The sequence below is a fragment of the Spermophilus citellus genome, assembly GCF_964194105.1.
Source record: "Spermophilus citellus genome assembly, chromosome: 11".
In the NCBI taxonomy this organism is placed as follows: domain Eukaryota; kingdom Metazoa; phylum Chordata; class Mammalia; order Rodentia; family Sciuridae; genus Spermophilus; species Spermophilus citellus.
In genome coordinates this window covers 22,197,807-22,214,600 of record NC_138192.1, presented here as the reverse complement: position 1 = coordinate 22,214,600, position 16,794 = coordinate 22,197,807, and the positions used below count along the sequence as shown (strand labels likewise).

The window sequence follows — 16,794 nt, the reverse complement described above, 5'->3', positions numbered from 1 at the left end:
AAAGCTCATCTTAACCATCCTTTCTCTCTTGGATGAGTTTGTTTGAGGTCACGGTACCTGGACCTTTGGCAGTCATTTTGCTATCACAAAGTAATAAGCTCCCAAGTAGAAGATGAAGAAGAAAATCTGTGTCCTTAATGACATGTTTGGACAGTGAATTTACCTTGGGACTGTCCCCTAGCCACACCTTCAACTGCGACCAGTGTTGCCACGCGTCAGGCACTGGGCTTAAAAGTAGCCTTGGAGGCAGGTATTTTCATGAGTCTGTTGTCAGGAAAAAAAACCTGATACCCAATTTGTTAGGTGAAGTAAGGATCTAGGCAGGAAGGAGCAGAGCGGAGTATTGAAGCAATGGCATGAGTATGGGATGGAGGTGGGTGGGTGAGAGGAAACAGTGCCTATTGCAGGGCAGTCACTGCTTCCGTCTTGGCAGTTGGTATTGGTTGTTCGGGAAACACTAATCATTTCTCCCCACCCACAACCCTACTGAAAGAATCAGCTTCAGCTTGAGCCCTGGCATGGACCAAGGCAGTCTTTATTTTTTTTTTTTATTTATTTATTTTTTTAAAGAGAGAGTGAGAGAGAGAGAGAGAGAGAAAATTTTTAATATTTATTAGTATTTGGTGGACACAACATCTTTGTTGGTATGTGGTGCTGAGGATCGAACCCGGGCCGCACGCATGCCAGGCGAGCGCGCTACCGCTTGAGCCACATCCCCAGCCCCCAAGGCAGCCTTATGTGACTCAGCCCCATTTCCACTTGCCATGATTAGACGAAGGCTGATATCTTGGTCAGGTGGGGTGAATCAGAACCCCTTCCTAGGACCGTGGGTTTACAGCACTAAGGATTCAGTTGCTGTAAGAAATTCTGTTGCCAAAGTCAGTGTCAGGGAGAGAATCAATGGTTAGAGGCTTGATAGAGAGGCATTCTTGCCTAAAACTTAAGTTTTCCTTAAATTTGTCCTCATCAACTCCAAAGACAGATACTCAGTAATACTGGAGTCAGACCAAAGTAGGGCAAATCTGTTGCCATCCCTCCAGGATTCCAGAGGAGCCTTGAGGAGCTGAGCTTCTTAGTGTTATAGCTCAGCAAGGAGAAAAGGCGTCCTCAGAACCCAGTGGGTGACATTCACACAGTTAAGGGCAGTGGCTGGAGGACTCTGCTGTTGTCAGCTGTGAAGTACACAGTTAGGAGGTCCTGCACTGACCCTGTGAGGGAAGAAAGACTTCATAATGGATTTTTAACAAAGAATTTTTACATCTAACCAGATAGCACTGAAGCTTATCAGGGGAAGCAAGAATAGGGACTTAGGACTGATTTGCTATTACAAAGTGGATTGGGGTTTCAAGGTGAGCTGTTCAGAAAATTGGACTTTTCCTAGGTTTACACACGGCAAGGCAGAGCCAGAGGCAGGTTAAAATTAGTGGACAACAAAAGACAGAATGTTTCAGAGAATGTCTATTTACAGAGAGAAGGGGAGAGAAGAACCACTCTAAGAGACAGAACTAGATCCCACCTGTGGATTGGATAGCAGCCTGGTCCTTTACTTCCTCCTTATCCACACTCTCTGGTCTTGTGCCGGATTCACCAAAAGCAAACCCTGAGACGGGGATTCTCATGTAAGTTGTTTATGAAGCATTCTCAGGAGGCACTGGAGAAGGGGAGGAAGCCAACAGGGATGTCATTTCAAATGAGGTCCCAGCCTCATTCTGATTCTGTGGGGAGATCTGAAGTGTACGTTTCTCCCACACTTTATCCTGCCTCAGGGCAAAGAAGCTGGAGTTTCACACTAGAACATTTCTTAGTAGTTCAAGGATAGTCACTGGAGAAGGTAGTGTGCTGGCCATAAGAAGTAAAGCATAGGAAAGCTAAGCGATGGGTGCATAGGACTGATGGTGAGCGGGACTGAAGGGCATCCAGATAGAGTATCTGGCATCTGCTACACCATGTAAGCTTGTTCTTAATCACCAAAGGTGGAGCATATTTGATCACCCCCTGACTTTGGTCTGAGCTGATGGAATGTGCCTGCCTGTGATGGTGGGGTAATCCCAAGCCCAGACGTGGAGAGGCCTCGTGTTTCCATTTATTGTCTTGCACCATGAGAAGATCGTGGTCTGCTTATCAGCTTCTCCAAGAATAAGAGACATGAAGCAGACTTCAGACTCACGGTCTGTAGCAGAGCTGATTCAACCATCATAATCCCATAATAGCTGACCTCCAGGCAGCCAGGAGACAGCTGCCCAAGATCACAGCTGCCCCAGACAACCTGCAGAGGTGTGAGAAGAGAAGGCTTTTTGCTCTATGCCCACAAGGTTTTGTTGCTGTTGCTGTGTCATGCATCATGTTGTAGCAATGACTAATGCCAAGTTATTGGGATTTTCCAGCTTGTAATGATTTTTCATTGCTTTGAGATCCAGCTGGACATTCTACCTCTGGGTTCTATGACATGCAAATAGGAAAGGTAGCAGAATACAACAATTACTAATAGGGCATTATGTAAAATTGTGGATGTGTAACCGACGTGATTCTGCAATCTGCATTTGGGGTAAAATTGGGGGTTCATAACCCACTTCAATCTAATGTATGAAATATGATATGTCAAGAGCTTTGTAATGTTGTGAACAACCAATAAAAAAAAAAGAAAAAAAATAAAATAAAAATGAAACAAGATGATTTCAATTTTAGCTGGTTCAAGTGGTTTCTCCTTCCTTACAACCAAAAGGTTTCCCACCTATCAACTTTCAGATTAATGTTTGATTCTGTGGAAATTATGGCTTCTTGATTTAGAATACTCTCAGACAACTCTTAAAAGAATATCCTCTTGTTCAGTTAGCCTAAGACACATCCCTTTCCTGGAAACCTCCACCCAGGATGTGTTAGTTTTACCTGTGGGGACTGATAATTTAAGTAAGGACCCTGGGAGAGTCCAGACTTGCTGGTCTCTGAATCTGGATTAGAGGGACTCCCTGATCTCTCAGAAGCTTGAACGGCAGAAGTGTTTCTAACCTGAGCTAAAGCAGGAAACATCCACTGTTATCCTGGATTTTAAAAGTGCAGATGGGCTTCAGACAGAATGTGAGGGAAACAGCTTTTATCTCCAAGGGGTTCCTCTCTTATCTTCATTGACAAAGAAGGTAGATGCTTAAGGACCCTGAAATTCTTTAAAAACAACTCTTCTTGTCTTGAGGACATCACCAGAGCTGACGATAGTTGCTAAACTCCTGTTTTATGCTTGCTGACACTTACTGCCAGAATCAAGGTATTGTGCCTCCCCCACCTCCAGAATCTAGTGAGAGGAGACTTCAAGACCTCAGCTAAGATCTTGAATTGAGAAAATAACCAGAAAAGAGAGTTGTCCCCACTGTGGAAGGGAAAACATCCCATCCCAAATAGGCTTCATTGACATATTCCAAATTGGTGATTCAGAAAAACTGCAGACCTCTACAGACACAGAATGGCTCTGAAAAGCTGTCCTTTTGTAAAAAGAAATTCACATCAGTCCACATTAGTCAAGTAAACAGTGGCTATGGGGAGAAGTGTTCTTCTTGAGCTTCCCTTTTCTACCTAGCAAGAATGTTTTCACAGGGAGAAGAGATGAGGAATGACACCTGGTCCAGGAGGAGATGACCACAGGTGATCTTCTGATGACGGTTACCTGGGTATGTCAGTCAGCTTTTCATTGCTGTGACAAAATAAGCTAAGAGATTAATCTTAAGGGAGAGATAAGATTTACTTTGGCTCATGGTTTCAGAGTATTCGGTCCATGGTGGGCTGGTTTCAGTGATTCTGGGCCTGTGATAAAGAATTCTTCATGGTGAAAGAGCTTGGTGAAGCAAAGCTGCTCATCTCATGAAGGCTGGAGAGGAGAGGAGAAGAGAGGAGGGGGAGAAGTGGGGAGAGAGAGAGAGAAAGAGATAGAGATAGAGAGAGAGAGAGAGAGAGAGAGAGAGAGAGAGAGAGAGAGAGAGAGAGGGGTCAGGGTGCAGGCGGAGAAAGGGGGTCAGGACAAGATATAGTCTCCCAAGTGCTTGCTGCCAAGGACCCACCCCCTTCAGCTAGGTCTCACCTCTTAAAACATCTACCACCTCCCAATCAGTTATGGGCCCATCAATGGATTGACACATTGATGACTCAATTATTCCAAAGAGTTCCACCTCTGAGCATTGCTGTTTTAAGGATTAAACCTCCAACACATGAGCCTTCAAGGGATATTACAGATCCAAACCATACCACCAGGAGACTACCTGCATTATTGTCTGTCTTATTGCATGAGACAATAAGAGTTTTATTCCCCTCACCTTCCCATAACCTGTCATCACCTTCCCTTAGTACTCAAGCCTCAAGCACCTATTCTTTCTGTAGCTCTAAATGCTATTTAACATCAACCATCTGGTTGGTTCTTTCTTTGAAATTCATGCTGTGTGTGATTCCCGTGCTGGTCATATAATGGATTTTGCTTGTTTTTTTTTTTCTTCTGTTAATCTGTCTACTGTCAGTTTGTTTCATAGACTAAATTTATCAAACATTCAGAGGGAACGTGAATGTCTCTATTCCACCTTTCATACCACTTCATCATTCACCATGTCCCACCCACACAACTCTGATCTGCTTCCTGACTGATCATGCCCAGTCTGTTCCCTACATACCATGATTGACATCGCTCATGTTCTCCTTCTCTTTTAGAAAGGGGGAAATTTATATTTCCTCAGCACCCACTGCTTGTGCAATGGTAGGCACCATGTTAAGCACTTGATTCATATTTACTATTTTAATCCTTGTGGATTAGTTAATATTATCTCTATATTTTATGTGGAAACTAAGTCTCAGTGAAGCTAAGTCATAACCAATTTCCCATAGGAAAGATTGAATGCAGCTGATATTGGGATCCAAATCCATGAGGATTAAATAACCCAAGCTCACTCCAGGGTCTTATAAAAAAAGTGTTGGAAGAATGAGAAACAGTATATTTAAAGTGCCTGCAATGGGACCCTGCCCAAAATCTTTCAACAAAGGGTCACTTTTTATTTTGCTTTTCTTTATTTGTATCATGGTGCCACACTGAAATACTGACAGAGGAGAGGACACGATGTATAGAGCCCTAAATGATTTCCAAGATGGGCATTTGATCCAAGCCAAAGGCAAGCAGAATCTTTGGCCTGGGTGGTCACCTCCCCTGCAGAGAACCACAGCCCAAACAATCGGCAGGGCCAAGCGGGAAGAAAGTGAAGGAATGTGGAACTACTCAGAGGAAGAAAGGAAGAAGAGGAAAGTGGGATCTAGGGTGTAGCACAGGAAGGCTTTGCTCCAACTTTATTTTGTAACCTAAGAGTGACCCTCTGTCTATACAATCACAGCTGTTTGAATGTTTTGTGAATGAATGTTTTGTGAGTAGGTGAGAATGATTTTTTAATTTAAAAATATTTTTTTAGTCATAATTGCACACAATATCTTTATTTTATTTGTTTATTTTTATGTGGTGCTAAGGATCAAACCCAGGGCCTCGCACATGCTAGGCAAGTGCTCTACCACTGAGCGCAACCCCAGCCTGAGAATGATTATTTTATTCCCTATCATGAAGGCTTCATCTCAATCTGAATGTTTAGTTCCTTCATCATTTTAGGAAACAGATGTGGGTCTCAATAAGCTTAGTGGGACTCAATTAGGAGTTGACAAGCTACAGACAACTGCAAATGTGGCCCTCCACCTGCATATTTTAAATATAAAAAACATTTTTAAAAACATTTTTCTTTTTAGGTTGTAAAATACACATGACATAAAGTTTAACATTTTAACCAAGTTCCAGCATCAAATTCACTGGTTTAAGCACATTCACGTTGTGTACGGCCACCACCACCATCTTCCTCTGGAACCCTTTTCATCTTCCAAAACTGAAACTCTGTACATCGAACAACAAACAGCTCTTTGCTTCTCACTCTTCTCAGCTCCTGGCAACCATTATTCTACTTTCTCTACGATTTTAACCTGCGTAGGTACCTCATAAGGGGAATCAGAATTTATCTTTTTATTCCATTTCTTTTTATATGATCCATCAATTAAGAAAGATTTTTACATATGTGAAGGGCTGCATTTTAAATGTCTTAATCAGTACCTACATAGTAGCCTCAATGTTGCCTCTTGGCCTGCAAATTCTAAACTATTTTCCATCTGCCCATTACAGAAAAACTTACAAATTCCTGGGCTGAATCAATGGTTTGAAACTCTAGAGGAATTAATTTTTCTTCTACCTGAGCTCTGATGACATATTTCCGTGACAAAACAAAACAAACCGATTAACAGGAGAAAAAACCCAGATGTTTATTAATATGTATACAATGTACAGGGGAAAATGCATGGTCACTCCTCATATCTGTGGGTTCCTCATCTGTGAATTCAACCGACCTCATATAGAAAATATTTTAAAAAATACCGTGTCTATTCTGAACATTTAAAACATTTTCGTTTTCAAGTTGTAAAATATATCTGACATAAAATTTAACATCTTAACCAAGTTCCAACATAGAATTCACTGGTTTAAGCATATTCATGCTGTGTACGACCACCACCCCCATCCACCTCTGGAACCCAGATTCTTTTTTTCTTCTTATGATTCCCTAAACAATACAGTATAACCATTATTTGCATAGCAATTTCATTATATTAAGTATTATAAGTAATCTAGAGATGATTAAAAGTATATAGGAGAATTATAGAAGGTGTGAATAGGTTCTGTGGAAATGCTATGCCATTTAAAAAATTTATTTGTTCTTTTTAGATATACATGACAGTAGAGTGTATTTTGGCATATTACACATACATGGAGTACAACTTCCCATTCTTGTGGTTGTACATGATGGGGAGTTTCACTGGTCGTGTATTCATATATGAACATAGGAAAGTTATATCTGATTCATTCTACTGTCTTTTCTATTTCCATTCCCCTCCCTTCCCTTCATACCCTTTGTTTAATCCATTGAACTTCTACCCACCCCTCCTTATTGTGTGTTAGCATCTGTGTATCAGAGAGAACATTCAGCCTTTGGTTTTCTGGGATCGACTTTTTTCACTTAGTATGATAGTCTCTAGTTCCATCTATTTACCGGCAAATGCCATAATTTCATTCTTCTTTATGGCTGAGTAATTCTCTCTCCACCCCCCCTCCATATATATATATATATATATATATATATATATATATATATATATATATCACATTTTCTTTTTTAATTCATCTGTTGGAGGGCCCCTAGGTTGGTTCCATAGCTTAGCTATTGTGAATTAAGCTGCTATAAACATTAATAACATTGATATGGTCACATCACTATAGTATGTTGATGATGCTATGCCATTTTATGTAATGGACTTGAACATCCACAGATTTTTGTGTCCTATATCCTGGACCCTGTGGATACTGAGAGATACTGAGGGATGACTGTATATCTCAGAGATGCTTTTTTTTTTTTTTTTTCCTGTTTGGGAAACAAAGCTAGGGCCTCACATTCTCATGTTTTACCAGGAAGGCAAGCACTCTACCACTGAGCTTCAAAGACATGACTTTGAGTTCAGGCTTCACTACTGTTATCTGCTGAAACAAAAACAAACAAAAAAGAAGGATGTGGTGTGGTGAGCCGCGGTCACCATTACAAGATGGCGCTGGCTCCGCTGTGGTCTGTGACAAACAACTCCTTATTTGGGAGAGTTGGCACGTGATTTTTTAACACCCTATGAGAAAGCCCCACGTAGCAGCTTTGCATTGGGGCTTGGGATGCTTTATTAAGGCTGGGAGGGGCGTCCGAGAGGAAGAGGAAGAAATATCAGGGGCCTGAATAAACGGCTGAAAGAAGATTCCTGTTGTTGCGTCTTCCTTGCGGGCAAGGGGTCGCAACAAGTGGTGCCGAAACCCGGGAACCAGAACTTTCAGCCGTCAGGGGTGGTGCACCGGTTAGTCCCAGGTAAGTGGGATCCGCGACCAAAGCGGGGATAGTCCCAGTAAGTGGGATCCGCGATCAAAGCGGGGTTAGCTCCTCTACAAAGAAAGAGAGAGCTTTATATTTTATTGCAGCTGCACTGTGTACTTTCACTTTTGTTTTCTGTGTTTCTTTTGTTGCTGTGTCATGGGTGCCGCATCTTCAAGTCCGCTTCTTCTGGCCCTAGACGGCCTGTTACGTTCCAAGGGCCTGAAAGTGAAACATAGTACTTTACAAAGATTTTTACAGAAGATGGATATTGCTGCACCGTGGTTTGCATTTTCGGGCAGTCTTACTATACCTAGTTGGGATAAATTAGGCAAAGATCTTGACTTTGCTTCTGAGCAAGGCATATTAGAGGGCGGGGTGATACCCCTTTGGAAAATGGTCCGTAGTTGCCTCACAGATGGCAGATGTCAGGAAGCACTTACTAAAGGACAGGAAGTTCTAGAACAATTACATGAGGAGAAATCGGAGACGGCAGGAAGTGAGGTATCTCGGGAGGATGGAAGTGTGCGGAGCGTGAAACAGGGGAAGAGACGATTGTATCCAGATCTCAGTGCGCTGCGCACACCCCCATGTGAAAGTGGGTCAGAGGAAGAGGAGGATGAGGAGGAGGAGCTTGGGAGGCTGCCTCGCCAGCTAGGGAGTTTAGCTATAGGAGAAGGGAACAAAAATAAACAGGAGCTCAAGAAATGTGATCCTCCGGATCCACCGCCGTATGGCGGGGGTGTTTCGGGGAGAGCTTTCCATGCTCAAACATGGAGGGCTGTTAACGCTGAGATGGGTCTTGCTTATCCAATTTTTCAGGATGATAATAGGGGAAGATTCCATGAGCCTTTAGATTTCAAAATTGTGAAGACTCTGGCGGAGTCTGTGCTCACTTATGGGGTGGATGCCGCCTTCACACTAACTCAGGTGGAGAGTCTGTCTAGATACTGTATGACTCCCTCTGATTGGGCTAGCCTTGTTCGGGCTTGTGTTTCCCCAGGTAAATATTTGGACTGGAGAGCATTTGTGCTAGAGGGCGCAATAGAGCAGGCCGCCCAAAACCATGCGGCGGGACACCCTCATTGGGATAAGGACATGCTTTTGGGGCAAGGTAGATTTGCTAATCAACAGACGGAATTCCCTCTTGAGGTATATGATCAAATTAATAACATTTGCATTCGGGCATGGAAGTCACTTCCAAATAGAGGAGAGGTATCTGGTAATTTGACTAAGATTATACAAGGCCCTACAGAACCCTTTTCAGACTTTGTAGCAAGGATGGTGGACGCCGCTGGAAAGATTTTTGGGGATCCTGATAGAGCCATGCCCCTTGTCAAGCAATTGGTCTTTGAGCAATGCACCAAGGAATGTAAAGCAGCAATCGCTCCTTATAAGAACAAAGGCATAGAAGCATGGATGAAGGTGAGTAGAGAGATTGGAGGACCTTTAACTAATGCAGGTCTTGCAGCTGCTGTCCTTCGGATTACAAAAGGGGGCGGTCCTGCCGCCGGAACATGCTTCCATTGTGGTCAACCCGGTCATGTTAGACGTGAATGTCCCAAAAAAGACAATTCCAAAAAAGACAATTTTACTGGACCTTCTCATGGTGGCCTTTCCAATGGCCTTCGTCTACCGGGGTTGTGTCCAAGATGCAAAAAGGGGAAGCATTGGGCAAGAGAGTGTAGATCAGTGAGGGACATCCATGGACAGCCTATTTCAGCTGGGCCAAAAAACGGCCGACGGGGCCCTCGACCCCAGGGCCCACAAATATATGGGGCAGTGGAGAATGTCACACCCGAACCCGAGACATGGCCATCTCTACGCCATCCCATGAAACGCGGAGAGCCACTACAGGTGCCGCGGGATTGGACCTCTGTTCCACCTCCAGACTCATATTAACACCTAAGATGGGAGTCCAATTGGTGGAAACTGAGTTTACAGGGCCTCTACCACCTGGCACTGTAGGTTTGCTAATTGGACGTGCATCCTCTATTTTACAAGGTCTTCATGTTTTCCCCGGAGTCATAAGTCCTGATACTGTAGGGATAATAAAGGTTATGGTGGAAGCTCCAAGGGGCATTGTGTCCATCTCCCCAGGGGATCGGATTGCTCAATTGCTAATTTTGCCTAGCTTACATAATCACTTCCCTGCTGATTCAAGGTCACGGACAGGGAATGAGATTGGTACCACCGGAGGGAATTGTGCCTATTTGTCACTAGATATGAGCAATCGCCCCACTTTGGAATTAAGCATAGAAGGTAAATCTATTGTGGGATTACTGGATACCGGAGCAGACCGTAGTATTATAGCACTTAGGGACTGGTCTAAGGGATGGCCAGTGCAGACTTCTGATCAATCCTTGAGAGGACTTGGATATGCCCAGGCCCCTCAGATCAGCTGTAGACATCTAGTCTGGAAGGATCCAGAAGGACATAATGGTACCTTTCAGCCTTATGTACTTGATTTACCTATCTCTTTATGGGGCCGTGATCTGATGAAAGACATGGGGTTCACTCTTAGTAATGACTATTCCCCAGTGTCTCAACAGATTATGCAAAATATGGGGTATAGGCCAGGTCTAGGACTAGGAAAACATTTACAGGGACGTAAGCATCCTGTACAAGGTCATCAAAAGCTTGACAGATTTGGTCTGGGTTTTTCCTAGGGGCCGCTGGGGCTCAAATACCCATAACATGGCTCACCGAGGAGCCTGTTTGGGTGCCTCAGTGGCCTCTTCCCTCGGTTAAATTGGCAGCAGCTCATGCTCTAGTTAAAGAACAACTTGACTTGGGTCACATCCAGCCTTCTACTTCTCCATGGAATACTCCCATATTTGTCATTAAGAAAAAATCAGGGAAGTGGCGCCTACTGCATGATCTATGAGCAGTTAATGCTCAAATGCAACTTATGGGGCCCATTCAAAGAGGGCTGCCTCTGCTCTCCTCGGTTCCTCAGGGTTGGCACATTATTGTTATTGACATTAAAGACTGTTTCTTTTCTATTCCTTTGCATCCTAAAGACTCGCAGCGTTTTGCCTTCACCCTTCCCTCGTGTAACCACGAGGAACCAGATCAAAGGTTTGAGTGGGTAGTGTTGCCGCAGGGAATGGCTAATAGTCCCACGATGTGTCAGATGTATGTGGGGAAGACCCTCGCACCTCTCAGACAAAAGTATTCCTCCATCAAGATCATTCATTATATGGATGATGTATTATTGGCTGCTAAATCAGAGCAGACAGTTCATGAGGCCTATAAAGACCTAGTGAAGTTGTTAGCTCAATATGGACTGCATATCGCACCTGAAAAGATTCAAACAGGGGATTCTATTAAGTATTTGGGAGCAACAATTGGGTGTGACAAATTACGACCACAGAAAATCACCATACGAGCTCAGGATCTCCAAACTCTAAATGATTTTCAAAAACTGCTGGGAGATATTAATTGGATACGAGGATATTTACATATTTCTAATGTTATGCTACAGCCTTTGTATGCTACTCTTAGGGGTGATCCAGATCTTACTTCCCCTCGTAGCCTCACCAAAGAGGCTAGAGCGGCCCTTATGACAGTAGAAGAAGCTATACAACATGCTACTTTATGCAGGCTCCAGAGTGATAAACCTTTCCAGTTATGTGTGCTTGCCACTATGCGGCAGCCTACTGGAGTACTGTGGCAAGATGGACCTTTGCTATGGATTCACCCACATGTATCCCCAGGAAAATCCTTAGAATATTATCCTGATGCTGTTGCAGCATTAGCACTTAAAGGGATTCAACAAAGCATTCAATTTTTCGGACAATCACCTTCTTCTCTTATTATACCCTACACTAAAAGCTCAACTTAGTGTCTTGTGTGCTACTCTAGATAACTGGGCTATTCTATGTTGCTCGTTTCAAGGGGATATTGATAATCATTACCCTTCTCATCCGTTACTCCATTTTGTTAAAGAACATCCTATCATTTTCCCTAAAGTAACTTCATCCAGTCCCATTCCGGGGGCTGTTAACATTTTTACTGATGGTTCCAAGTCTGGAATGGGAGCTTATGTAATTAATGATTCTCCCCCTGTCCAGCATCAATTTGCTCCTGGAAATCCACAATGGGTAGAACTACAAATTGTTATTGAGGTTTTTAAACAGTGTTCTTTTCCCTTTAATCTCATTTCGGACTCCGTCTATGTGGTGCAAGCACTACAAATCCTGGAGGCTGTGGGAGCTATTAGTGATGCCCGTAATGTATCTGCTTACTTTAATCAGCTTCAACAGCTTATCCGTGGCCGCACTGCTCCTTTTTATCCAGTGCACATCCGGGCTCACACCTCTCTTCCTGGTCCGTTATCGCAGGGTAATGCCTGTGCGGACTCAGCCACTAGAGGTCAGTTGATCTGTTTGGCTTCCTCCTTAGAGGAGGCTAAATTGTTTCACCAAAATTTTCATGTTAATGCTTTAACACTGCGCAGGCGTTTTTCTATTTCAAGAGCAGATGCTCGGCAGATAGTATTACACTGTCCCCATTGTGTCACATTTCTTCATCCCCCTACTTATGGAGTGAACCCACGGGGATTGAAGCCATTGGTTGTCTGGCAAATGGATGTGACACACATACCTGACTTTGGTAGCCTCAAGTATGTCCATGTTTCTGTTGATACGTACTCTGGAATTATTCATGCTTCTGCCTTATCGGGAGAAAAGGCACGTAATGTCATTACTCATTGCCTGGAGGCCTGGGCGGCGTGGGGTGCACCTACGTCCCTTAAGACCGATAATGGACCTGCTTATACTGGAAGACAATTTACATCTTTTTGTTCTACTATGGGAGTGCAACTTACTCATGGTTTGCCTTACAATCCTCAAGGGCAAGGCATTGTTGAGCGTGCTCATCGCACCTTAAAGGAAACTTTACATAAACAAAAGGGGGGAATAGGTGCTGAACATACTCCTAAAGAACGCCTCTCCTTAGCTCTCTTTACCATTAATTTTTTGAATTTGGATATTCATGATCGCTCTGCGGCCGATAGACATGTGTCCCCTCAGCCCTCTGTGATTGGCTATGTTAAGTGGAAAGATGTTCTTACGGGCCAATGGAACGGCCCCGACCCCGTGCTGACATGGGCACGAGGATCTGTATGTGTTTTTCCCCAGGATCGCACGGAACCGTTGTGGGTCCCTGAACGCCTGACAAGAAGAGTCTTGACGTCGGCTAACCAGCAACAGGAAATACCACAGCAATCCCGTGATGAGGATCTTCATTCTGCTAAGTGCTCTGGCTCTGGTGCTGATGCCGATGACACAGATGACACCAATGCAGTGGTGGGCAGTGGCACGGGCTTGGCCAATGCCAATGCCGGTTCATGGTAATTCTAGTGTCCTCCCCACTCTTTTCTCTACCTCATGTGAGATGTCTGCTCCCTGTGCCTCTCCTAGAGGGGACGTGGATAGCATTTTTAATCAATCTCAAGTTAATCTCACAGGAGTTTTTTGTTTCAGCCTTGGGAACACTCATTGTATTAGTCTTAAGACCAAGAATTTGACTAACTGGGAGGACCCATTGCGGTCCAGTCAGGTTTCAGGGAGCATTCTCAGTGCTGTGCTGAGCCAAGTAGTCTCAAGGGAACAAACAGGCTCAGGAACCCCCGCAAATAGCTCTGCTTTAAACACAACTACCTTGGCTATTATCTCCGAGGTACTAATCCCAGTGCCTCCTTCTTCTAATAGTCTTTATAATGCCACCCATTTTAAGGCCTCTCCTTACTGTACCCCTAATCTTGGTTTCCCCCCAACATTTACGCCTTGTCAGGATCATTCTTGGGAGCAACGTCAAGTTGCTAAAGGTTTCTCCCTTTCCCCCTCTCTTAAGAGGTATGTTTATAACTTTAACAACAGTGTCAACTCCTCTACAGGAGTGGGTTGGTCCTGGTTTCAATGGCTGATCTCCAATGAAAAGGGGGCTTCAGCTGATATTTCTGCACTGGCTCAATTGCTGGGAGCCAAAAGTTGGCTGGCTAATGTTTCTGGCACTGTTAGGGAGAGTGAACGAGGTAAAAGACTCACATCTGTTTCGTTCAACTCTCTGTTACATAATGCCGCATTGCCCCCTGCAATGGTCCAATCCCCGTTCTTACTCCTTTTGGCTAATGACACCTCGTCAGGGGTGCTGGATTGTTCTAATGTTACCTGTCTCTTATCTGAGTGTTGGGATGGTTCTTGGACTGTAGCGGTGGTTATGAAAATTCCAACTTTTGTCCCAATCCCAGTCACTGCGGACCCTGACGAATTCCCCATTGTTGAGCTACTTAGAGTCCGCAGGGATTTTGGAATCACAGCTGCTATAGTGACAGCCGTGGCGGTATCTGCTGCTGCAGCGGTCACGGCCGGAGTGGCCATGGCCAGTCAAGTGCAGACTGCTGCCACCATTAATCAAGTTGTTCAACAAACTTCCACCATACTTGAATCCCAGAATACAATTAATCAACATATTTTGTCAGGGATTTTAGCTGCCAACCAAAGAATAGATTTACTCCAAGCTCAGGTAGAAGAATTGGCTGATTTGGTGCTTTTGGGCTGTGTTGACCAACGTGCACATTTATGTATAACCTCTGTCAGATTTAATGATTCCAGGAATGCCTCCCGTATCATTGGCGAATACTTGGCCGGAAATTGGTCCATGGCAGCGGAAGACATGATCCAGTCTCAACTAACCCAGATAGCTGTCTTGAACAGTACCCATGTCGATCCCGTAACTTTGGGTCAATTCACCGATTGGATATCCTCTGCCTTTTCCTTTTTTAAAGAGTGGGTGGGGGTAGGCATTTTTGGTGCAATGTGTTGCTTCGGTATGGTTCTCTGCTTGTGGTTTCTCTGTCGCCTCAAGGCCCGCAATGCTCACGATAAAGCTATGATCATACAAGCTCTTGCAGCTTTAGAAAATGGCAACTCACCTCAAGTTTGGCTTGCGCAAATTAAACAGTAAATCTTTGACATGGTCGTCGCACCCCAAGTCTTACGGACATTGCACTGGGATCGACATGTCTTTCCTTGTTATTCTCTTAGTGTTGGAAAGCCCTTGCACTCTGCCGGCTTTCCTACCATTGCACGCAGATGGGTTTCCACACTAGTGCTTTTCTATCGCCTTAAGACCCGTGCCTTTCTTTTAGGGTGTTATCAACTTGTTTATCGTTGTATTTCTATACAGCCACAGTTCAGCCTTAGCTATCCCCCTTCGTCCACCATCGTCACGATACAGGATGCGAGGCAAGGCACTGCACTTGAGTGATCCTTGAAGTGGACCTCAAGGAGAGCATGTCCTATTGTATGCGGGTTAGACGCGTCCACGCCCTGTCCCACGGAGAAAAGCGTCGGCTGATATGGCCTCAGATCTGGGGAAGGCGCCTCCTTGGGGCTGAGCCATACTATGCAGCCACTTCTGCACAGTGGGATAGGACCTCTACTCTCTCCTGTGTTGTTCTTAGAAAACAAAAGGGGGAACTGTGGTGAGCCGCGGTCACCATTACAAGATGGCGCTGGCTCCGCTGTGGTCTGTGACAAACAACTCCTTATTTGGGAGAGTTGGCACGTGATTTTTTAACACCCTATGAGAAAGCCCCACGTAGCAGCTTCGCATTGGGGCTTGGGATGCTTTATTAAGGCTGGGAGGGGCGTCCGAGAGGAAGAGGAAGAAATATCAGGGGCCTGAATAAACGGCTGAAAGAAGATTCCTGTTGTTGCGTCTTCCTTGCGGGCAAGGGGTCGCGACAATGTGGGGAATGAGAGTTCTGGGAGGTATCTCAGAACAACACAGTGAGCAAGGATGAGATTTGTTCTGCGGGTTCATCAGTGCCTTCTCCATGGATGGGCATCTCCAGTGATTTGTAGTCATCCTTCTTCATGGTTCTGAGGGGAGACACTCTTACTCGTGGAGATTTCCTTTATAGATAAAAATGCATCTTACAAGAAAGTAACCTTTAATCTGTTTTCAGAACTACTCCTGTGTCTACAGTGTCTCAAACTAATCAGCTCAGAATTATCTCTGTGTAAGAGAGGCATATTATAGGATGGCATATTCTGGTCTCCTGCAATCATATTGAGGTAGTGTATTTTGATCTTCCACATAGCCTCTCTCTTGAGCTGCCTATCTCAGTAGAGACTAAGGACATAAAGGGAAGGGTCCTAGTTCTGGGGTCTTCTCTCCAGATTTGCCCAAAGGGATTTTTTTTTTTTGGTTATGTCCACATCAGCCTTGATGAGAAGACAGCAATCCCAGCTAACACCTCGGAAACCCTGTGACTAGATGTCCTCTGAACTCCCTCACAGGCTCAGCATCCCAAAGTACTCCATTTCCACCAAATTCAGATCAGAGAGTTAAGAGTCAAAGTTCATTTGAAGATTTCTTAGTATTTTGATTTAAACAAAAACTTGGAAGTGATATGCAAAATAAAAGTAAGTATTAACTATAAAAATAGGGGGAAACCTTTTTTAAAGCAAAGGATATGCTAAAATATCCTTTTTTTTTTTTGGAAGTATTGTGAGAAATTCTCCACAATAGAAAGCATATTTTGAGGTAAACCTTGAAAATTTTGGAGTGTATTTAAAGGAAGTAGGACCTGTGCTACGGTTTTGGTGGCACTGCTCAAGCCCTGCCCCACCGTGTCTGGGTTCTACATCTGTGTTGTGCTCTGGGAAAGTCTGGGAAGTTCAGGGCAGTGGAATTAGGGTTGTCAGAGTGATTAATGTCCTCTTTGCTAGGAGGTGAACATTTTTGCTTTTGAAAAAGAAAATGTTTTTTTTTTTTTTCCGAACCCAAGTATGTTCCCCCTCCCCCCTTAAGAGTGAAATTTTCACAT

The 16,794-nt window shown here is 44.1% G+C and overlaps 1 long non-coding RNA gene across 1 annotated transcript; it reads left to right on the top strand.

The window, feature by feature from the left end:
* Window positions 1–7,782: 7,782 nt before the first annotated feature.
* LOC308630874 lies at window positions 7,783–15,013 on the top strand. The gene is made up of 3 exons (XR_014018060.1): window positions 7,783–7,949; window positions 13,097–13,264; window positions 14,573–15,013. It is a non-coding gene; the product is annotated as an uncharacterized lncRNA (long non-coding RNA).
* The last annotated feature ends 1,781 nt before the right edge of the window (window positions 15,014–16,794 follow it).